The sequence below is a fragment of the Hyaena hyaena genome, unplaced genomic scaffold (assembly GCF_003009895.1).
Source record: "Hyaena hyaena isolate Hyena2069 unplaced genomic scaffold, ASM300989v1 scaffold_171, whole genome shotgun sequence".
NCBI lineage: Eukaryota > Metazoa > Chordata > Mammalia > Carnivora > Hyaenidae > Hyaena > Hyaena hyaena.
In genome coordinates this window covers 2,104,981-2,110,451 of record NW_024080803.1, presented here as the reverse complement: position 1 = coordinate 2,110,451, position 5,471 = coordinate 2,104,981, and the positions used below count along the sequence as shown (strand labels likewise).

The 5,471-nt window shown below is 49.6% G+C and overlaps 1 protein-coding gene across 1 annotated transcript in view; it reads left to right on the top strand.

Annotated features, from left to right (window-relative positions):
* The first annotated feature begins 282 nt into the window (after window positions 1-282).
* The window catches only part of PRDM10 (PR/SET domain 10), a 103,057-nt gene continuing 97,868 nt past the window's right edge, over window positions 283-5,471 (top strand). Inside the window, exon 1 of the mRNA XM_039240259.1 lies at window positions 283-820. The gene's annotated coding sequence lies outside the window, so the exon portion shown is untranslated. The remainder of the gene's footprint in view (window positions 821-5,471) is intronic.

Genomic DNA, 5,471 nt, shown 5'->3' with positions numbered 1-5,471 from the left:
GCTGCGCTCCGTGAGCCTGGAGCCCGAGGCCCAGGAAGGCGTTTGCCGATCGGTCGAGGCCCGCGCAGCGTTCGCGGTTGGCGCGTAGCATCCATACAGCTGAGCCTCCGCAGGCAGGTCGGCTTCAGGTGCAACACTGAGTGGGCGCCAAGCCGGCGCACGCCTGTAAGCCGGCGGCGCGCTCCCCCCGCCACATGCCCTGGTGCGGCTTCTCGGGACACCGGGCATCTCGGGGGCGGGGGGGGGGGCGGGGCGCTGGCTCGGGCCCTGACGAGTACTCCATCCCCTCTAACCAGGCCACGGAGACTGGACTTTCCCCCACCTCCGCGGCCACGGGACCCTCAGGGCCGCCTTGACCCTGATTCCTGAGAGTCGGCTTTCCTGATTGGCTTAGAGTAAAAACGCAGGCGAGCGCTGCCTGAGACCCGCTCTTTGATTGGGTTTTAAACGAACAGCAGAGCACGAAATAAAGAGGCCTTCAGTCATTGGGCCATTGTGTGAATCTCCTTTTGGCTTTCTCTGCCGCCTGAATAAGCGTCTCAGGATCTTCGTCATGAGTCTTAAATCTGGGCCTGTCAGTTCGCCCCAGCCTTACTCGTCTCTAAGCAGGGCATGGGGTTTACAGAGTTCAACCAATCATATAACGTCGAGATCAGGTTGCCAGGCAGATTATGCTAATAAGGCCCCGCCTTTTATGCTGCTCCCACTCTGCGGCGGGAAGAACCACCTGGAGGTGACGGGGGGGGTTTGATTTCCATCACCCCTAGGGAGAGAGGATCGGGGACCCGCTGATCTTCCAGCTCCCCTCACCCAACGTCGTGTAAGTACCTAAAGGATTAAGGGAACCGGATAAGCCAGCGTCCAGAGTACCCCATCGACTGGGAGGGTGTTTCGTCTTTGCTTAGTCCCACCCAAAATGGCGCCAAGCTCTTTCCGCGTCTCAGAGCCCGGCCGGGGCCAACCGACCGCGGACCCGGGTGGGGGGGGAAACTGATGGTGGTGGTGGGGGGGAGAAATCCCGGCGGCACCGCCCGATGGTACAGTCCAGCCGGGGCTGGGACGAGGCACCTCACTCGGGGTGGGGGGTCAAACCATCTGTACCTTTTATAGGGGAAAGGGGCAAAACCCCCTAAAGGAGCCCCTCCTGGCGCTGCGTTCAGCGATGGCTTCGGCGCCTCTTGGCCCCTGCCTTCTCCGCGCGCAGCCTCCCCCCTGCGACCCCCGAGTGGCTCGCACGCTCCGCCGGCCGCGCGCACCTCTCCTCCCCTGCCCGCGTTGGTTGGGCCGGGACGGCAGTTGGGCGCCCTGCGCGCTCCTGCGGCGGCCGTTGGGCCGGCGCTCGGGGTGCGGCGGCCGCTCGGGGTGCGGCGGGCGGCCTCCGCGGGCCCGGTACCCGGGGGGCGGCGCGGGAGGTGGCGGCGCGGCCCTGGCCTCGGGGCCAGGCGGGCGGTAGGCCCGCGCGACGGAGGGTTCCCTTGGATGAGGCGCCCTGCTTTGTGTCGTGAGGCCGCGCCACCCACCTGCCATTGATTGCCGGTCCCCCCGGGCCCACATTTACGAGTCGGCGTCGCCGGGACCGGGGAGCCTGGGCTTGGAGGGGCGTGGGGATGTCACGTTTGGGTCAGTCTCGGTAAACAGCGTCCTGGGGGGCGCAGGGCGGAGGCCGAGGTCAACCTGCCCGCGGTGTTGCGTGCAGAGGCGTGAGCCGGAGGCCCTTAGCGAGCGGGTTGATGGTGTGTAGTTCCAGCCGATCGTCAGCTTTCGTTAAGCATTTTTAAGTCAGTAGCCAGGTGTTAGGTACTCTACCACGTAAGATGAACGCAGCGCTGTTGAATTTTGTGTGCGGACGTGTTTAGCCTTGTTCGGAGGATTTGTTGGATTTCAGTTTTCAATCAGTGTTTGTGTACGTTTAAGCATAAGGAGGGCTGGTGTTGATGCTGTCATCGAGGATTAAGTGTGAGACGAGTCCCACCCAGCTCAGCCCTGTGCCTAAGTCTGCGCCATCGTCTGATCAAGTCTTGTCCCCCAAAGTTCTTGATCCTCAACAGTACTTACGTTCATTTAAAACCAACAAAATGACGCGTGACTGTTCTGTGGCCTCTTTGCCTACCCCGTTCCTTGGCCATCACTCCACCGTTTGCAGTAAGCTCTATGAAGGCAGGAAGGTACACTGTTTGCGTACCCTTCTACGCACTAACACCTCCCCCGCCACCCCCCCCCCCCCCCCCCCCCCCCCCCCCCCCCCCCCCGCACCTTTAGGAACCATACTTAACAGGTTGCCCTAGAATTCAGAAAACAAAATTGCCTTTGTTGGGGGCAAAGCAGTGTTGATTCAAACTGGTACGTTTAGAAAGTAACCTCTACACTTTTTTCACGAGTTGCGGTGACATTTACAAAAAATGAGCCATTTTAAAGCGAGCAATTTTATAGTCTACATTTGAAAAATTTCCCCCAAGACATTTCCCCCACCTTCTGACTCCTTAAGAGCAATCGGTTAAGACTGATTCATTCCTTGAGCATCCACTCTCGGCTCTTTGTTTTGTAAGAGTGCAAAACTGCTTTCTGTTTTCCTAAATGAACCATTTTTCAGTTTTCTAATGTTTTGCAGCACAAATACTAATGTGTGCATCAGATATTGTACACGGGAATGTAATCAAGATTGTACTGCATACAAGGCAAGGGCCCTGAATGCTTTTTACGTAGATTACGGTGGTATGAATAGCCTGTCAATCCAATATAATTCTAAATTGATTGGCACAGCCTCAGATCCCACTTGTCTAAATTTATTTTTTCTTCCCAGTTTTAACAATAATACGTGATCATTGTAGAAAATGCAGAAAAAGCAGAAACAGTATCAAATAAAAATTATTTAAAGTAAAATTACCAGAGATAATCCCTGCTATTTTTAGTGTGCTTCAAATCTTTTGTGTGTATGGAACATTTTTACAAACTTGGCATCTCAAGGTATGTGGTTTTTGTATCTAGTTTTGGTTGTTTTTAATGTAGATTGGTACCTTTGCAGTAGTTTTCCCTATTACTTGAAGGGACATCTTCTGGACTGCAAGAATTACAACATTTGATTCCTTTTACTTTTTACAAAATAGCATAATGGGATAAGTTTCTGAATAACAAGCAGAATTGATCAGAGTTGAGAAATACTGAGCTGTCATTTTGGTTTCCTTACTTTTACCCTTTAAGCACTAGTCAGCACATCAACCCTAACTTCATACTTGCATTTGGTAAAAGTGATAAAACTGTTAAAACATCTTGTTTGCAGTGTTTGAATGGTTTAGTCAGAGTCTGTTTTAAAATTGAATGCTGATGTACTTCGACCTGTTACCACATAAAATACATAATCTCTAACCCTACTTCTTGCCCAAAGAGTGGAGACACACCCTGTCCAGCAATTTGTATTTTTTTTTAACAAGCAGAACTTACTGATTATTGTTTAAATTTATCATAGGTACTTCAATAGATTAGCAAATAAGAATTTGATCTGGTGTCTAGATCTTAAGACCCAGTGAGTTAAGTAAAAGGAAATGGGGGCTCCTTTCAGTTCAGTCCGACTTTAGCTCAGGTCATAATCTCAACAGTTCTGGGGTTCTAGCCATGAATCAGGCTCTCTGCTGTCAGCTCAGAGCCAGGTTCAGGTCCTCTGTCCCTATCTCTCTTGCCCTCTCCCCTGTTTGTGGTCTCTCAAAAATACATAAAGCATTAAAAGAAACAAGGAAATATTTGCTTCTACCAAATCTTTGCAGAATGGTACCTCTGAAATTCTCCTTGGATATAGTAGGGAGGAAGGTGAGAGGGGAGCTTCTCACTTCATTATTTGGGTTCTTCTCTGTTGAAGCCTTCCCCTCTCTCTGGCATTTTACTATTTACATGATTTACTTGAATCACTGCTAATCCTTTTTTTTTGTTTGTTTTGTTTTCAAGGCCACGTCCCTATTTCAAGATTTATGTGGAAGTTTCTGAACAGGCGCCTTTCTAGTTTATTTCCTACAGCTCCTTCTGTGACATTGATACTTCACTATTGGTACTGAAACATTATTTCCATTTCCTTCTGCAAATCCTTCAGAGGCTTACACAGTACCCCTGTAGATTTGAAATTTGTTCAGGTTGTGGAAAGCACCTGGAAGTTTTGTTTGTGTTTGTCTTTTTTTTTTTTTTTTTTCTTTTTGATGACTTTGAAATAGTTTAGAGATGACTTGGTAGGGGGTGGTGAGGAAACGGAGAGAGAGGGGAGAAATGATGGATAATCCCAAATCACAATTATAGCAAGACTAGTTACAATGTAGAGGAAACAAACACCATAATCTCAATACTGTGCAATACTTTAAGAACCCCAGATAGATTGCTGAAAGGTCAGTATCTGCGAAAATGGTCCATTATTGTTTGTTATTCATTTCCTAGTTGAACTCTTATTTATTTCAACATTAGAATATTGGAGCTACAGGCTCCTTTTCTTGACCCATTTCCTTGGCTTTCTGGGTCTGACTCTCTGCTTGTGACCCACAGCCTCTTTCCTGTTGTGATCTTTATACACATGTACATATATACATATATATATATTTAATTTATTTTTTAAATGTTTATTTATTTTTGAGAGAGGGAGAGGGAGAGAGAGGATCCCAAGGAGGCTCCACACTGTCAGCGCAGATCCTTACGTGGGGCTCGAACTCACCAACCAGGAGATTGTGACCTGTGCTAAAATCAAGACTTGGTCTCTCAATCTGCTGAGTCACCCGGGTGCTCCATGTTGTGATCTTTAGAAGGGATGCTCCTGGGGCACCTGATGGCTCAGTCAATTAAATGGCTGACTCTTCATTTCAGCTCAGGTCACGATCCTGGGGTTGTGGAATCAAACCCTGTGTCAGTCTCCACACTCAGCTTGGGATTCTCTCCCTCTCTCCCCACCTCTCCTTACTGTGCACCCTCTCTCTCTCTAAAAAACAAAATAGGGAGGGGCAGAGAGAGAGGGACACACAGAATCAGAAGCAGGCTCCAGGCTCTGAGCTGTCAGAACAGAGCCCGACGTGGGGCTTGAACCCATGAACTGTGAGATCATGACCTGAGCTGAAGTTGGATGCTCAATCTACTGAGCCCCCCAGGTGCCCCGTAGAGAATTTGTTTTAAGTTTACTTATTTTTTAAAAGAGAGAGAGAGATGGAGAGAGGGGGAGGAGCAGAGAGAGAGAGAGAGAGAGGGAGAGAGAGAATACCAAACAGGCTTCATGCTGTAAGCATGGATCCCGATGCAGGGCTCCGTCCTACAGACATGAGATCATGACCTGAGCTGAAACCAAGAGTCAGACATTTAACTGACTGGGTGCCCCTATTTATTTTTTTAAATATTTTTATTTATTTTTAGGAGAGAGAGAGAGAGAGAGAGAGACAGTGTGAGCAGGGGAGGGTCAGAGAGAGAGGGAGACACAGACTCTGAAATAGGCTCCAGGCTCTGAGCTGGCAGTC